The sequence below is a fragment of the Sinohyriopsis cumingii genome, chromosome 8 (assembly GCF_028554795.1).
Source record: "Sinohyriopsis cumingii isolate HCF-2022 chromosome 8, ASM2855479v2, whole genome shotgun sequence".
Classification (NCBI taxonomy): Eukaryota; Metazoa; Mollusca; class Bivalvia; order Unionida; family Unionidae; genus Sinohyriopsis; species Sinohyriopsis cumingii.
Window position 1 is genome coordinate 37712556 of NC_142968.1, and position 18966 is coordinate 37731521.

The 18966-nt window shown below is 35.1% G+C and overlaps 1 protein-coding gene across 3 annotated transcripts in view; it reads right to left on the minus strand.

The window, feature by feature from the left end:
* The window catches only part of LOC149793310 (uncharacterized), a 46236-nt gene extending 28143 nt beyond the window's left edge, over positions 1-18093 (minus strand). For all 3 annotated transcript variants that reach the window (XR_016422758.1, XR_016422759.1, XM_089967279.1), the window contains exon 1: positions 16787-18093. The gene's annotated coding sequence lies outside the window, so the exon portion shown is untranslated. The remainder of the gene's footprint in view (positions 1-16786) is intronic.
* Between the last annotated feature and the right edge of the window lie 873 nt (positions 18094-18966).

The following is an 18966-nucleotide window of genomic DNA, read 5'->3' on the forward strand; positions in this document are numbered from 1 at the left end:
GAATATTATTTTTACTGAAATTTTTTTTTTTTTTACTAAATATAACGAAATTGCTCAATTTTCTTCATTTTGACTACCAACTACCCCGTCAGAAATTGAGTAATTTGTACATTTTTCTTCATTTTGACTACCAACTACCCCGTCAAAATCAAGTAATTTGTACATTTTTCTTGATTTTAGTAAAAAAAAAATAAATCTTCAGTAAAAATAATATTCTTAATAAATAAAATTTATTTATGAAAAATAAAAATAATTTGACAAAGTTAGAATTTTCTTGATTTTGACTACCAACTACCCCGTCAAAATCAAGTAATTTGTGTATTTTTCTTGTATTTTGTAAAATAAATATTAATTTTTTCTTATTTCTGACGGGGTAGTTGGTAGTCAAAATCGCGTATTTGTAAAAAAAATATTATTTTTTCCCGATTTTTATTTATTTTTTTTTGCTATTTTTTTACCGTGGACAGTTAAAAATCTTGAGAATGAAAATCGAAGATTTTTAAGATTCTAATTTTTACGATCTCACCAGCAAGTTGATACTCAATGTTTCCCCGCGTATATCAAGTAAATTTCCATTCTGATCCGTCAATTTAAAATTTATCTTCGACAATAATCGATTGTGACATCGCAGATAAAACGGATTTACTGGTTCTTTTATTATCAAAAAACCCGGAGAGGCGCTAGGTGAAAACGAATATAAAATGAATCCCTGCTGTGCCTGTTCTGACGTGGACGCATCTGCGTTATAACTACCTTCGACGACATCCGCGTGAAGATTAATCGCGATAACCTCCGTTATATTAACGATACCCGGCGAGATATGCCGTCCCTGCCCGGTTGGATCATTATCGTGTTTGAGAATCGATTCTGATTGTATTTTTTTAGTCCATGCGGCATGTAATTTCGGAAATAACTCATCGATGGTATCAGTGACGGATTTTCTTATTTTATCAATGTCATAATCAGAAAATTTGAAATTTGGTAGCGTTTCCTCGGTTAATCCGAATACTGTCATGAATTTTTTTTTTCTCCTGAATTTTTGATCAACTTGAAGCTGCTAATAGGAAGAACATAATCGGCAATTGATATATCATCAATTATCGCCCGAATGAACATACCGTGATAATATTCAATATCACTCGCAAGTTGATTTAAAATCTTCACGCGTTCGATAATTTCGCTGCATGAGCCTGATTTATTTAAGATACATTCATGAAAGGATTCCCGCAGTAAATTTAATTGTAATTTATGTTCTTGATTAAATTCGTCGATGGTTCTTCTTATCAAGATACCGTCTATGGGGGCTATTATCCTGTTAATGTTGGTAGCGTCGAAGATTTCCACACCGGGGGAAATTTTGGGAAGAGGCAACCACGAGAGAATTCTTTCGTCCCTGAAAGTAAAAGCGAACATTACCAGGTTAAATTTGTAGCTGTTCATGAGATTAATGGCACTGTGGATTAGAGGCTTGTGTCTGATAGTTCCGTACCATCCTTCATCTGTAATAAAATCAGATTTTTTTGGCTCCGGTAGCTCTGGAGGAGCTTCTTCGTGCCAACCTGGAATAATAAAATCAGATTTTTCTGGTTTTGCCAGAGGTGCGATTTCGGGCCAACCTAGAACTGTCCTAATCGATGACTGGTAAATATCGACGACATATGGCGATTTTACTTCGATTATCGATGACAGCGTTGGTTCGTGCGCGGATATTTTTATTCCTGGCTTATCATCGCCGGTTATATTTGATATTCTACTGGTAAATTCCTTATCGATTTGCTCAATTTCGTAACTGCCTGTTGGTATGCCAACGACGATCCAATCGGGAGTTCCATCGGGGCGGTTTTTATTGGCAAAAACAAGCGAATTGTTCGATGATAATCTATCGAATGATTTCGATCTAATATTGGGCCAGCTATTATAGACGCGTAACTGTGACAACGCAATTTCTTTAACGCTAATTGGTATTGGAAAATCGATACTAAATTCTGGCCTGGTTGAGCTTGCCGATATCAGCGTTGTTATCGGCGGTGTTGTGTTTGTCACGATTTGAGTTAGTTCCGACATTATTGATATTTATTTGTTCAATCTCAGAGTAGATATTTATCATCATGGAAAATTCTGGATCGGATATAACTCCGTCATTGAGACTCTCAGAAAGCAGCGATGATAATTTCGAATATGCTTCGTTGACCTGGGATAGTTTACTCTTGTATAGGGACAATTTTTCACTCGTGCATGAGAATATTTTTTTTGCGATAATATTGAGAACACCTGCGATTGTTGTTGTCGACGAGATTATTATCGTTGCTACGACCGGCGCGATTGTTGTCACCGCAGATAAGATTATCCCTGCGCCGGCGATTACTGCGCTTACCGCGTATACGGCAACATTGATGGCAACTAATCTACGCTGATATTTTCTTATTTTTACCTGATACTCGTCGAGAAGTTTTTTTTAACGAATCCTGCCATGAACGCGCCTGATTGTATCGATAATCCGACGCGGTCATTTATTAATTAACTTGCCCAACTAAATGGAAATGGAATCTTGTAAATAAATTCGAAAATTACAAAATACCTGGTTGGTTCTGTCGTGGTTCTATCTGGCGGTGATAACTCGAATGTTTCTTCGATTTTCTCACCCATCAAAATATTTAAAGATTCAAGATATTCATCGGAGGTATGGTTCCACTTGTATACCCTGGTTGTTATCTTGAATTTTATACTAGAAAAAATATATACTCGATATATACCTGTAATTGGCGCGGTAAAGCTAAATGTATTGTATTCGGGGGTCCATGCACTTAGTATCGTGCTTATCGTGAATGGTACATAACAGGGAATTTTTTTTGTTTCTACCTCGGATGGTATATTAATACACGCTAATTTTTCAAGATTCACTGACGATATTTTTGTGCTAATATCGTTAATTTTTGTGGTTGCGTCAAGAAGCTTCGCGCTTAAATCTCGAATTTCTCCGTCGTACAACGATACATCGACCTTTTGACGCGCCAAATCACGCGTCGCGGAAATTTCCTCGTTGATTTTGGTAATATCCTCGTTGATTTTTCTCACATTTTCGCCGAGATCGTCCTGTGATGTTTTATCGGTCTTTTGGTGTGCAATTTGGCGTATCACGTTAATTTCTTCGTTAATTTTAGTAATATCCTCGTTGATTTTTCTTGTTTTTTCGTCAAGATAATGGTGCGATGTTTTATCGTTTTTCTGACTCATTACGGTTTTTATTTCGATAATATCGGTGAAAATGTTAGTAATATCCTTGCTGATTTTTCCTACCTTATCGCTAAGATCGTCGTGTGTGGCGGAGGAATTATCGCCAAACGTTTTTATATCTTCCTCAAATTTTTTCCTAAATTTAGCTAGGGTATCGTCGAGTTTTTTAAGATCGTTATTTAGCCTGTTAAGTCTTTTTGTCACTCTGTCCTGAAGATCGTCGTGTGATGCTTTATCGGCCTTCAGAAGCAACGTTGCTGATAACTCGTTGTCTTTTTTTTCCACATCCGCGATATCAGCCTTCAAGGGTAACTTCGCTACAAAATCGGAGATATCAGCGATGGATTTTGATACCGACTCTGACAGGCGAGTAAATTGATCAATACGATCGTTATATTCGTCCCGCTTGATTATATCGGTTATTTTGATATTACTTGTTTGTAATCTTCCTTCTTTGTTCTGAAAAATAGCAACTTCGCCAGGATCTATCTCTGACAGCGACAGAAGATTATTAATATCATCCCTCGTGGCGAACTTTGATAGATCGACGTCGGCTACTTCCTTCTTCCTGTAGAGGAATCTTCCGTAAATATCAACCTTGATACTTATTTACGGCATATTCAAATACGATTCTATGATATGGACCGGATGATTTTGAAATTGCATCAAGGACGTTAATTGATTCAGGACCGCATATCGGTGGATCCATTAACGTCTGAGTCGGAAGTGTCGAATACCAAATCGGAATATTTAACTTTGAAAGGTAATTGATAAATTCTTTTGGTGGAGCTAGTCCGTACGAGTCAAAGTAAACAATTTCGCGAGGATTAATCGCGTAGGCGACCCAATGTGTGCCAGGTCCAGTATTTGAATCGAGATTTATTATTCCTGTCTCGGTGGAATTTGGTTTTTCTGGTAGTTGATCCCGCATAAATACGCCTCTGAAAAATTTTATTTTTTTATTTTTTGCTTCGTTGAATAAATCTAAATTTGAATAGGGCGCGCTAATCTTAGGCCGGATCCGTACGGGGGGCGTCTTAGATAAAGGCCGCTTCCCTTTTTTTTACCGTATCGCCCTCCTATTTTTTCTAGTAGTTTTTTACCTGCGTATCCAGCCGCGGCTGATGCTAGACCGGTTGCTACCGACGGAGCAATTGCGGCTAATAATCCGGGAATAGCGGCTAATAGTGGGAAAAATCCACCTGTTTTGACCATATCTCTGATGGCACCTGGACTAAGATTCACATGAACACCGGAATTTGCTGATTTGGCTTTGGTAAAACGTCCATGCTGATTCTTAGTTAGCGATAATTTGTTAGGCCCGCCATGAATTTGATCATTTTTCACACCGCATCGCTTTGCTATCGCTGACTGGAGCTTTTATACCTGACCCTGGGTCAGAGTTACGCTGACGTGTTCGTATGGCATATTAATATCGTTTTAATCTGAATTTAGAAACCTTTGAAGCTACATTTTTTCGACAGGTGCGTCGATGACTCTCATTCTACCGCTGATGCCTTCCAAGATCATTGTTCTATCGCTGAGAATAACCGCGATTACTTTATGTTTACCTCCCGTGTGAATTCTGGCTTTGAAATGGATATCAACGACGGATTGCTTTACCAAATCAAGATGTTCCAGGGAAAAATAGTAGATAGGATAAAGAGTATTAAAATCCAGCTGTAATATTTGTAATCCTGTATCGATATTTTGATCGCGACCCATAAAACACAATAAGCGATGATATGCGCGAGCCGTCGAATAATTTTCAAAATCAATTGATATTTCCTCGGATGGTTCTTGTTGGCCATTTACTCTCAGCGACACATTTGTTGCTTGGATACTATCAAATATCATGTGACTGTATAATTGATGATATCTTTCGGTACGCAAAAAAGCGATAAAGATATGCCTAGGTGCAGAGGTACCTTGCTGCGATGCAATTCGCCATGTAAAATCACCATTAATATCGGTATTTGTGGAATCTGTTGTTGTTGTCAGCCACGACATAACAGATTTACCACCCGGTTCATGAACGATAATAATTTTTCTTCCTCGATTATTGATGGAGTTATCGCTGGCATCCACAAAGTAAATTTAAGTAATCTTACTATGCCGTTATTATTCGCGGCATCATTGGGACCTATCACGCCAGTAGCGTAATCGACGGCACCTTCTCGCCAGATAGCATCGTTGCTATTTCCCTTTCTGACAAATGTAACGGTATGTTTTGCTCCGTAGATGGTTTTCCTGAAATGTCTACAAAATCCAAATATATGGGACAACGGAATAGCACAAGAGAATCTTCTGCGACCTCCTGCTAGCGTGAGTTTTCGCGTGGCAAATCCGATATTGTAATCAGGATTAATATTAATTATCATGTTTTCGACATTTGTAGGAGCAGCAGGAGCGGCGCGATCGTTGGGCTGTCTGATGATAAACGGCCTATTATCGGGACGATTAAAATTATCTTTGGCAAACATCATACTAGGGTCAGCTGATCTAGTAAAATCATCCGAGTATCTAGCTAGGCCTATTATCGTCGTTGCTAAATCAACATCATTGGTAATTGACTCAATCTCTCTTCCGTCGATCATGTAAGTAGCGTTTTTGAATAATGCCATGATGCCGTTGTTAACAAATCCGACTCTAAAATCTGCTCCATAAGCGGTATTATCCGCTTTAACAACTTCCCCGACAACTTCGATATATGCCTCAGATGGGAGAAAATATCTTGTCGTATCGTGAACTTGAATTTCCAAGCGATTAGGTGTGTTTGGTTCAACTGCGTCGTACGAGAAATACTGGAAATCACGCACGGATGTGTCCTTGCCTACAGGTTCGTCCATGTTGAATACCTCATTTGACACTTGTGCGAACATTTATTATTAAAATTATCGTCTAAAACGAAGACCGCTACCTGATATGAAACTTGTATTTGCAACTTCCTGTGCTAGGTCATTTATTTTTCTATTTGCTGCGTCGTTTATAGCTTTACTGACATCGGCGGGCATTTCGCTGGTGCTAGGTAATTTGACAGGTTGATTTTTTTACGCATTAAGTTTGATATTTTGCTTTTGACAACATCGAAGCCTTTACTGGCCAAATTACCAACGCCGGAGATCACAGTCTCGCCAATTTTTCCTATTGCCTTTGATGCCATTTGCTTAGCTGTGGGTCCAATTTTAGGAACTACCCTTGTGACGAAACTTTTGACGATGTCGCCGAATCCGTTACCGTGAATATATTTGTATACGGGCAATCGAGAATTAGCTACGCGGACCTGTCTGGGTCTACGTTGATGTTTATGAACTATCATGTTATTTCAAGTGTATTGTTTTAATCGATAAGTTCGTCGACAAGTTCTTTGTAAATGTGAGAATTAATAACACCGCCGCGAAATAATCGCTGGCAAATATCTGAGGCTTCGTTGATTATTTCGGAGGAATTGTTTCCAGCTCGTTTTCCTCCTATTAGTATTTCGAGGCGAGATACGTCGTTAATAACGCTGTCAGGACAAATAGTATATCCGCTTCCTGTTTTTGGTTTTATTAATTCCTCCATTCGTTTTTTGTGTTCATCGACCTCCTTTAGAAATTTTAAATATCCATGATCGTATAAATTCATCTTCCTTCCTAAACTACCAAAATAAATTACCGCCGGCCATGTTCCTGGTCCGATTGAATCAACGAACTCTTTTTGCAAGAATATCATTCTATTTCCTAGAGAATAATCCGAAGCAGCATCCAATCTTGTAAAATCATCTTTGAGCTTATCAATATGATCTTTTCTCAAATAATAATCGGCAGGTGGACCACTGGAATCAAATGTTCTTCTCGAAAGAGCTGCAATTTCTTCCTCAGTTAATTCTCGAACCTCCTCGTCCGCAGGTGCTTTAGGTGACGCTCTTCCCCTTTGTCTAGCTCTTTTCCGCGGTTGAATTTCTTCTTCCTGTGGTTGAATTTCTTCTTTTGATATTGGTTCTAGGTCGCTCTTATCTTTTTTCTTTTTGGGTTTTTTCTTTTTTTTCTGAGGTTGAGTTTTTTCCTTTGGTCTAGCTCCTAATTCCTGTGGTTGAAATTCTTCTTTCAATTCCTGTGGTTGAAATTCTTCTTCAAACTCCTGTGGTTGAATTTCTTCTTCAAACTCCTGTGGTTGAATTTCTTCTTCAAACTCCTGTGGTTGAAATTCAAACTCCTGTGGTTGAATTTTTTCTTTTGGTTTTGCTTTTCTTCTCCGTGAAGATTTAGGTATTTTTGGTAATTCCGCCTGTTCTTCATTTTTATTATATGTTTCCTGTGCAGCCCTGAAAAATCTTCTGTAATATGGATCCGTTTTTCTCACCTGTGATTTTCCCGAGTAAACTCTATATAACATTTTGTACCAAACTTCACGATTTACGAATCTTTTTTTCCCTTCTTCCGTTAGATATTTTTTTCGATCATTAAAATAATCTTCCGCAAGTTCTCCAAATTTATCTATATTATAAAGTGTCGAGAGCGGCCGTGATATCATTTGCCATCCCTCATCGTTAAAATTTCCTCTTATATCCTCGAGATCGAACGATTTTGCTCCAATTTTTTTCTTTTTTATTTTAAAACCAATTCCAGGGGGCCCTCCTCCTGGTGGCCCTCCTCCTGGTGGTCGCCTGTGATGTTGTGCTAGTATTGCTAGTCGATCCGGTAATACTCGTGAATGTTCCTCAATGCCTCTCAACACGGGAAGAATTCCACGTTTCCTAATATCCGGATCTTCCTCGTCACCAAAAAAGACTCTTTCGGTTACTCCCGTGACTGGCTTTAACAATTTTGATGATAACTCGGTAAATCCCTGCTCCGCGTCTTCGTATTCACGTACATTTTTCTTGAATAATTCCTTCGTGGGAACAAGTTTCTTTAATGCTGCTAATTGTTCTCGCGCTAATCTAGCAGAATGCGGCTCTCCAACTGTACTAGTTATCGGACTCATATTATTTTTAATTATATCATTTTAATGTGACGTAAAATGAATCAAAGCAGCCCCGTGTGACAACAAAAATAAAAAATTATCCCGCTTAGTTTATTTTCTGTCTCGGATACTATATTTTATGACACACTTGGCATACACACCTGATGCACCGAGTCTGGAATGCGCGAAAATTAGATCTCGTGGAAAGCCGTAAAAGTGAAAATAGAGGCTTCTACGGAGAAAGTTCGCGTAGGAACGTTTATTTTGGTTGGGAAAAAAGGTCTGTTAAACTTCCCTGCTGCTTATTTATATATATATATATATATATATATATATATATATATATATATATATATATATATCATATGGCAAATAACAGTCCTTTCAAGTACACTGAATCCACTAAGTGATCACGTGTGTCAGGGATTGATTAAGATAAATGCAATAAACTGACAATGAACAGTGCAAAACTAGTATCTAATTAGCCTAAGCGCTTTCGACTGTTAATGAGTCTTTTTCAAAGGCAAATACAAAACATAGACAAGACAAACAAATAAAACACAAAATCCGTTGTGTTTGCAAAACTTTACATCGCTGTTTCTACAGGAATTAAACCTTTAAATGTATTGTTTCAACTAGTTTATTTCAACTTGTTGCGGCTGCTGGAAAATAGTTTTATTGACCTAGAAATGGATGATCCATAACGACATCTGTTGTTTTATGTAAATTTATTTAAGCACAAATTATATCCCGGATATTTAATTGTTATAGTAGTAATCATAGGTTATTAAGCAAATTTAAATAATTATTTAAAAGAAAATGTGTCGGCTGCAAAAGATAATTTTATTTTTGCATGGCTGTCATTTTATAGTCTTCTTGGTTTAAACCGCTTGGTTTCAATGTTCTAAGGCGGCTTATCCAGTAAGATTCCTTTTCTTTCCTGGTTTCAGAACTCCAGTTGGGGTTGTGAGCAATTGCAGTAAGTGTTATATCTCTGAAAGTGTGGCCAGGGGACCGGGCTTCTGTATAGCTTCTTTGTCAACCAATCAGATCTATCAAGGTTTTCCTTTGTGTAGCTATGGACGACCTAGTAATTAATTCTTTTATAGGAATTCGGAATGACCGTGTAGATACATGAGAATTAATTACTAGGTCGTCATGCGAGTGTCTGCTGCAAACCAGTGCATATAACACCGACTGAGTAACATCATATTTTGGCGATGTGTGCTTAGTGGTGAGGGAATATTGGCTCTTGTGTGCAGGCAAGGTGATGGGTACCGTTTACCCGCGGACCTGGGTTTGAATCTCCGTAGAGTACGAACTAAAAATGTTCTAACCAGTATGATAGTATTATTTCTATTAAAATATTAATTATGCCTACTATTATCACGCATTCTTCTATAGGAATCCAGGGATAGCACTTTCCGTTCTGTCTGGTGTATATTTATAATTCTCTCTCTCTCTCTCTCTCTCTCTCTCTCTCTCTCTCTCTATATATATATATATATATATATATATATATATATATATATATATATATATATATATATATGTATATGTATATAGCCGAGAGAGAGAGATTGTCAATCCCCGACTTTGCTACTCAAGTTTGAATAACTGGAGGCCTATTTATTGTTAGCGGAGTCGTGTTCATACTCGAAGTTAATGCTCATGTTTGTATAACTGGAGGCCGGTTTACTGGAACAAATTCATTAATCGCAACTAAATCGATAACGACATTCATACATCTCCTGGTAGAAACCAAGATTAGATTTGGACAAGTTTATCTTCACGACTGCAGTTTGCCACTTTATCAAACTAAATATTTCTCTGTTACGTAATGGTTTACAGTCATTTCTAGATGGGACTTGATCTGGGTTGGCGTTTTCTTCCTTATGGATGTTTGTTTGTGAACTCACTTGAATACAACATTTGTACACATTTTTGTTACAGGAAAGAAAGCTAAATTCATCATTTTTAATGAAACGATACAACAGTTTAGTCGCTCTAATCTAAAACAAAAATAAAATGTCACTTTAATCGCATTGTCTAGAAAGGGTTATGTGTTGAAAGGACTCAGGCAGATGCTATTAGATGAAAAGTATATCAGTCAAGCATGTGGAACTATTCCTAGCACCTACCATTGATAGATGCAGTCATTTGCTAACGGGAAATAAGCACTCTAAACAAATGTAACAAATAATAATGACTCTAACACATTGCTTGCATGTTATTTATCTACTCCATCATTATATATTTTCAGGAGATATACGACATAACAGAAGAACAAAATGTGAATACGAGTTATGAGACACGCAAGGCCCAGTAATTTAGTTAAAATTTGCGGGCTGAATTATGACACCATCGTGTTTCACTGAGCATAAATTTCACACGATCAGTAGTGATGATAAAAGCAAAGACACTGCATACAATTTTCATTGATCTCAATAGAGATCCTCCTGTCCCCAATCTGGTACTTACTTAGGTAGAACCATTTTCATCTCTATCAGTTATCTCGACTTCTTCACTGGATTATAATTTATCTAACCAAAATGTTATTTACTTAATAAATTAAAAGCTAACAGAGAGCCTTGATACATTTAGATAAGCACCCAGATATTATCTTGAAAAGAACAACATGCTGCTTGTCGAATAAATAACTTCGGTGGATTACACGGCACAGCTCACTGTGTAATCAAACATGAAGGTATAAACCGTATTCATCATTAAACAGCCAGAGCCAAGCGAGCACATACTAAAATAACAACATCAGTAGTAATGATTTATGGTGCAGTTGGTAACTTTATAGTAATCGCTGGTAGTAATTTTACATTAAAAATAAGCATATAAAAATAATTAGATAAACTTGTCCAAGAAGTAAGATTGTACTGTACAAGAAGAAGGGCTGTACTTGATGAATTGAACTGTTTTCATCAAATTCATTATTATTTTGTTTTTGCAATTCATCAATTCATCTACGCTGACATTAATCCATATGATAGGTCATCTCCTCGGTGAGTGCTTTGTGTTCAACAAGAACCACTTCGTAGAAGAACAAGAACAAGAACAAGAAGCTTGAAAGTGTCTTTCATTGAAGTAATGTAGTAATTATGTATGTCAAGTGATATATAAAATCGTTTTCTATACACTGTGTATTAAATCTTCCGTACCAGTATTACGTGAATTACCTACACTATTTATTACCTTCAGAAGTTACTCATTCATGATACCCTTGTTCTAGTGAGTTGGTTCCCACAGAAGATGGGGCCCCGAGTGGCTCTCCGTTACGGATCACTGCCATCTCACCTCTGTTCGAGTCTCAGATTCAGCCAATGTGGGTATGTGAGAGAGCTTGCCAGTAGCTTCTCGTGGGTCGGTGGTTCTTTCCGGGGGTTTCTCCTGGTTCTTCTTCCACCATTAATACAGGCCGCCATGTATAGCCTATCGTGTGCTGAAAAATGGCGTTAAACCCCACAACAACCAACCAACCAAAACCCACAGAAGATAGCCGTAGTTCGTTGTGGCACATGCAAATTGTGTTGTCGTTTAATGTCAAATATCATCACTATCGTAGGAAGTAGTGATGTCATTCACCGACATTCTTCCTATGTTGGATACTGCAAAGTTGTCTGCCTCTCCTTTAACTTTTAAAATCAAATTATCACGTAACTCAGAAATTTCAAGCTCGTGTATATTATGCACTCCCAATTACTGGTCCAATTACTTCCAATAAAGGTATTCAATTTGTACATTGCTTCCAGTTGTCCTAAATATGTGCGAACCATGAGATATAATTTTCTAAACGATACAGAAGAAGACCATCATTTATTTGGTAGATGTTTGTCTGGATCTTTATTTATATTTATGTCTAACTTAAAGCGTATAAATTTGTCACCACCAGTTTTCAACCAAAACAATAATACATATCTGTCCCGCTTTCAATGTCCCTTTCAATGTTTAAGATGTTACAATTTTCAACAAAGTTGATGTTTGGATTTTAGTTTTATTTTGTTGATAATAACGTTTGTGTATTACTTGCTATGTGTATTCAGCAAAACAAATTATGAAGCATACTCAAAAAATATATTTTGCCCAATATTTCAATTACTTTCAACATTGATTGTCAATATGCTAATAGCTTTAGTGGTATAAAAAAACAACAAGTTTAAATACGTTTGAGGTAAATATCTGATTTTCTCTTTGGTTTCTGGCTGTGGTACTGTAAAACTTGCAACACTTTCATAGTCCATCGCATGTACATTGACACCATTCTGAACATTTTATACATTGACACCATTCTGAACACTTTATACATTGACACCATTCTGAACATTTTATACACTGACACCATTCTGAACATTTTATACATTGACACCATTCTGAACATTTATACATTGACACCATTCTGAGCATTTTATACACTGACACCATTCTGAACATTTTATACACTGACACCATTCTGAACATTTTATACATTGACACCATTCTGAACATTTTATACATTGACACCATTCTGAACATTCGATATATTAACACCATTCTGAACATTTGATACATTAACACCATTCTGAACATTTGATACATTAACACCATTCTGAACATTTTATACATTGACATTCTGAACATTTTATACATTGACACCATTCTGAACATTTTATACATTGACACCATTCTGAACATTTTATACATTGACACCATTCTGAACATTTTATACATTGACACCATTCTGAACATTTTATACATTGACACCATTCTGAACATTTTATACATTAACACCATTCTGAACATTTGATACATTAACACCATTCTGAAAATTAGATACGGACTTTGTTCGATGACAAAATAATAAAACCTAACCTGTCAATAATTTTGACATCAAACTCCTTCTACTTATTCATTTCTTGTTTGAGGTCGTAAATTTAGTGGTTAATACAAGATCCTCTATTCCCAATTATGTGTTCAATCCAGTTTCTTATTCGTTTGTCTCTATTATGAAGTCTTTGTCTGGATAGATTAAAACTTTCTTCATACGTTTCATCATACTGTCCAGCTCCTCTATGCTACCTTGTACTACACCTATATTTATAGCTCCTGCGATTAGCTGTGAGTAAATTTTTAAGAATTACTAACGTTTGATCTTTAATCTTATTTGATTTAGTCGTTGAGATCAAAATATAGAGAACATAGGTTGTTTTCGTGGATCTAATCATACTTTCATTTATATTTAGATTGTTCTCCACCTTTGTAGTGACCTCGGAGAAATAATTCTTATTTGTTATTAGGAAGGGCTATTGGTGATAGCAATCAGCTTATGTTCTAGCTTTATCGCACCAGCGTTGATGTCATCAACTAAAATTTTAATATCTTCCTTCTGTTTCTTTTGTCATTTAATTCTTTCTGTAATAATTGTAGCAAGTATTGGACAATATTATAATTTTCTAGAGACTTCCATAGGTATTTATTTCACAGTTTGCAAAGCGAGTGGATCACTTCGTAAAGTTTTCAATCTCCTTTTAAATAAATCGTGAACATCTTGAACATCTGAAATGTCATCTCGCTGATACCTATTTTTTAAGTTTTGATAGTTTGATTATTTTTCTCATTTGCGTTTTGTTTCGTAGTGGCTAATGTTATCTACAAGTTATCCCTTAACTGTCTCTTGTTCACATAATATATAAAAAATAGTTCGCTTCTCTGCATAGTCTAATATATTTAAATGTTAATAAACAAACACTCAATGCAGATAGAGGTAATCCAAGTGTACACTATGAAAACCCAGTAGAATCTCTTATTTCATTTGATATTATGTAACTTTCTTTGAACTGTGTCTGTAAATCGTTTAAATTATCAATTGGAAGAAATTTGCAACAAACAAATTTTACATCAAAATATTGCTACGTCCGATAACGCCCAAAAGTTCGTATGTTTCTTTATTTGTTTTTCCATTTTATCTAAATCCTTTTCTGTAAAGAAATTTTACCAGTTATTTGTTCACATACTTCATTGGCAGTGTTATTTTTTTAATTCATGTTTGTATTCTTATCTCTGTTATAAAACATGATTCTCTCTCACTTCGTTGATAAAAATCAATTCTTTTTTTTCAAGTTGTTTTGATTCATTTAAAAGAAGGAAAGCTGGTAGAGTAGAGTTTGATAATCATGTTTAGCAAGAATTTTAATTTTTGTGATGGTCCAAATACGGCAATTGCACAATTTTATACATTTATTGATGAGAGATTTCAAACTCTTGCGTAAAAAAATACGAATACAAGGCAGATGTTAAGTATAATTTAGACATAGATGAAGATTAGCATATATTAATTAAACATCATTTCAAAATTAAGAATCAAACATTTCTGTATAGTGAAATAGGTAAAAACAAACTATATATTTAAAAACATTCCAAAACAAATTGTATCACTTCGCTCTCTAGATGGGCATACAGGTGAAAGTGAATTTCTGAAATTATTAAATAGCTGGAAAGCACCTGAAGCAAATGGGGCAATTGAGCTTGCTAGAACGTACAAAGAATCTCTTAATCCAGTTACACCTGCAGATAATCAAAGGCAATTATTAACATGTTTAGATCAATTACAAACAAACACTTTAAATATCAACGGTTACAAGATCCTGATCAACGCTTGAATACATAAGATAAAGTTACCTACTAGATTATTTTTAAAGAGGCAGACAAAACTGTCAGGCTACACTGATGCTGTGAAAATAATAAAATCAAACTTAGGTCATATGAATATTTATTTGCAAAGATATGATAACAGGATAAGAATATAAAATATTAAAATTTTAAAAACTCAAATGAATGGCACTGAAAGAAAAATTAAAAGAACTGCTACAAAAACCTGAAGTAAAAGTGCACAACTAGCTGTGCAATTACTAGAACTACAAAAGAGAAAAAGTCTTCAAATTGTTAAAAAAAATTAATTTAAAGTTTAGAGAAAATAATTGAAAGATTAAAATTGATGTATATATAATTAGAACAGCTCATTCTTTATTCATATCAAATTTTGCAAGATGTTTAACAAGAGACGGGCAATTTTGTGGTGGTGCAACAAGCCCTTAATGTGGAAGTACTATACATACATTTATTGATAAATTAGGATTAAACACCACTGTTGCTAGACGTGAAGAAACCTTTATGTTGATTTATACTAACTCATGTTTATTTTTATCTGTTAAATGTCCGCGAGATATTTAACATCATAATGTAAACATCCATACTGCCGAGTATATTTGATTTTAACAAGATTTGTTATCACAATGTGCTCTGTATCCAATCACTGAATTATCGTTATCAAATTTCAGAGTGTATTTATCATTGAAACCAATGTTTTATATGTAAATGGTTATTTTCTGTGTAGTATGTCTTTGTTTTCTTAAATTCGTTTGCTATTCATTTCTCAACGGTTGCACTCAGCAGACTTGCAGAACAAAAAACAAGGTACATTACATGTTACTTGTTTAAATCTAAATTCTATTTTTTTTTTTAAAATTATGACAGTGATTGAAAATTTTATTTAATATTGATTAACATAAGGCTAAAAAGCGCTATTATTAAATGGTTACCTTTTAGCTACGATCTCATAGATATTTACCAAAAATGAAAAGATACAATTTTGAATAATATAATTCTTAAACTGTTGATTGTTAGTGACCAAAAATTTTAAAAATAAATTATTGCCCATCTCTTTTTTGAATGAAAAATGGTTGAGCGGGATAGGTTTTTTTTAAAAAAAGTATAATTATTTGTTGCATTTCAACGGTTAAAACCGGCTAGAACTGGATAAGTGATCTAGAAAAAGACGTGACTTAGATGTAGCCCATAATATTTCTAACAATTTTGATAGCCAGTGGCCTAGGCCTTTTTCAAAAAATAAAAATGGACAAGGGTCATAGTCGTAAAAAATAATAATGGTGGAGGGTCATTTAAAAAAAAAAGATAATGGTAGTGAGTCATATATGCCCTAGTTTATTTAGTGGGGGTCGTAACTTATAAATGGTAGTGGGTCATATATGACCTAGTTTATTTAGTTTTTGGGTCGTAACGTAAAAATGGTGGAGGGCCATATGCTTAAAAAAGAATTTAAAATTGTGAAGGGTCCTATACTGATCTTTTATGGATAAAGCCGGAAAGAGCAGGATAAGTAACCCATGATATGGGTTTTGTATACAGCTTGAAGTGTGTCCAATTTCCAAATTTGTACCAGTTTCAATGACAGCGTTAAAGATGAACGCGTTACATAACATTTTCCTGAAAAAACATATACATGTAATGTTTTTATATCTAAACCTTGCAGACAGAAGTGTTAGCAAACTCCCAGTCATATTAGTAATAGTTTTGGAAGATAATAAGAACACAGAATACTATGCAACGTGCGATAATTGACTATGCATCACAATACTCGTGCATACTTCACGATTACTAAGATAACAAACAAATATATTACAATAAATAAAAGTCACCGAATACAAATATTGTGATGGGCTTTGAAGCGAGTGTTTCGAAAAGTCCGTTTTCCATATCATCTCAAGAAAATCTGGGTCAGGGGCCGTGGGTAGGGACGGGAGTTAGTGACTAGAATACTTACTTTAAAATCTAGACAACTTTGTTCCTAATCCAGCTTCAGTAATTTTTGCCCTGGCTGAGTTCATGCAATGTTGCCTTCATTACAGATAAATACGTTATTGTCGTAATCGACTATGGTGTCTCAACAAACCACACATCTTTCTCGAGTGGTAATCCTTGAGTATATTTCCTGCTTTAATAGCCTCATATTCATCTGCGCTGCGTATTTTCACTGTGTCGTGACGCAAACGGTCTCAATTACATCTGTCTTTAAATCTAGTAACACCAAAAATATTAGAACATAATATATTCATATATAACTCTCATGTTGTATTGAGTCCATCTGGATTTTGAACTGACGACACGATATGTTTTGAAGTACAAACAAAACGATCGATATCCCCAATATATAAGCATGTGCTGTGACAACTGAAACGCAGACTGGGTGAGCGGTTATCTGGAAGCTTTGTCATTCGGATTTCGATTGTAATGGACAAATCAGATTGCATTTCAACAATATACTTCATTCGAAAACTTTGTTTCAAGGTGTGCTCTGTTGTCAAATTCAAACGTTGCTAGGGTTTTGTTAAGATGGACGTTTCAGATAGAGGTTTAAATTGTAAATAACAATATATGGAAAGTGTAAATAATACAGAATGTCCTTGCAGTTTGATTAAATGTCAGTATTTATTTATGTACGCGTGATTTGATTTGAATTACTTCATAATTTAACTTGCTTCGTGTAAGCTTGATATTTTAAAATTGGAGAGCCATATATCCCCACTCCCGATTTAAATTATTCACTTTATTCACGTTTAAAATCAAATCTCTTTGTATGTGATTTTTTTTCATTCTAAAACGTTTAACATGTACCTGGTTTTCTTGATATCTTCATATAATTTAAGGGGAAAACAATTAGCAAATATTACTAAAACTTCTGTGGCTTGCATCGGAAAGCATTACTACTGTTGTCATGTATATTTCATTACATCCAATAATTCATTAGAGTATTTCACTTTCTCTATATTGTACTGCTTTTGTCTTGGATCTACATAGCTACAAAGTGTAAATAATACAGAATGTCCTAGCAGTTTAATTAAATGTCAGTATTTATTTATGTACGCGTGATTTGATTTGAATTACTTCATTTACTTCATACCTCATTTTTTCATTTTTTCTTTCCGTTATAATGCTTCTCAAGTCTCGCAATCTTCGTGAATCACACTTTCGTATAAAACTAATTAAGCCTGCGTAGTAACATTTATTGTGTAGATGTTTTTATTATTATTATTACTAATTAAGCCTGCGTAGTAACATTTATTGTGTAGATGTTTTTATTATTATTATTATTATTATTATTAAGACGAGTTGGATTTTTTCATCCTGGAAATATATATTTTTAATTATCAGCGACAATAATTTTCTGATATATATATATATATATATATATATATATATATATATATATATATATATATATATATATATATATATATATATATATAGAGAGAGAGAGAGAGAGAGAGAGAGAGAGAGAGAGAGAGATTCTTACATTTCTTACATAATTTATTAGAGTACACGCCTTACCGTATCTAATGTACTCTAGTTCACAGCAATTAGCAAAGCGACGAAGTTTTATGTAGTAACAGCTGGCAGGCTAATTTTCAAGACTACGGTGATCTTAAATATGGCATATTCACATGCTAGGGCTGATAATCAAACTATATATAGGTAATGTGATGTTTGTATTTACGTTTCCGTTTATAGCTTGGTTAGATTTAATGTGATTATCTTTTACCGCTCCAGTGGCCTAAGTGGCTAGTCTGTCCGCTTCGGATGCGGGAAGTCGCGGGTTCGAATCCGGGCCGAGTCATATAAAAGGACTTAGAAAATGGTACTCGCAGCTGCCTCGCTTGGCGCTCAGCATTAAGAGGCTAGTGTTAGGACTGGTTGGCCTGGTGTCAGTATAATATTACTGGGTGGGACATGATGATGCTACATGCATGGTTCCCACGCTTTTCTAAAGATAAATTTCCAGGTCATTTCTATGGAACGCCAGAGCTGTCTTAAGATCAGAATATTTATTATATGCTGTGCTTTTGTACTTATATGATGTGCAAACTTCTTTATATGCTGTGCTTTTGTACTTATATGATGTGCAAACTTCTTTATATGCTGTGCATTTATACTTATATGATGTGC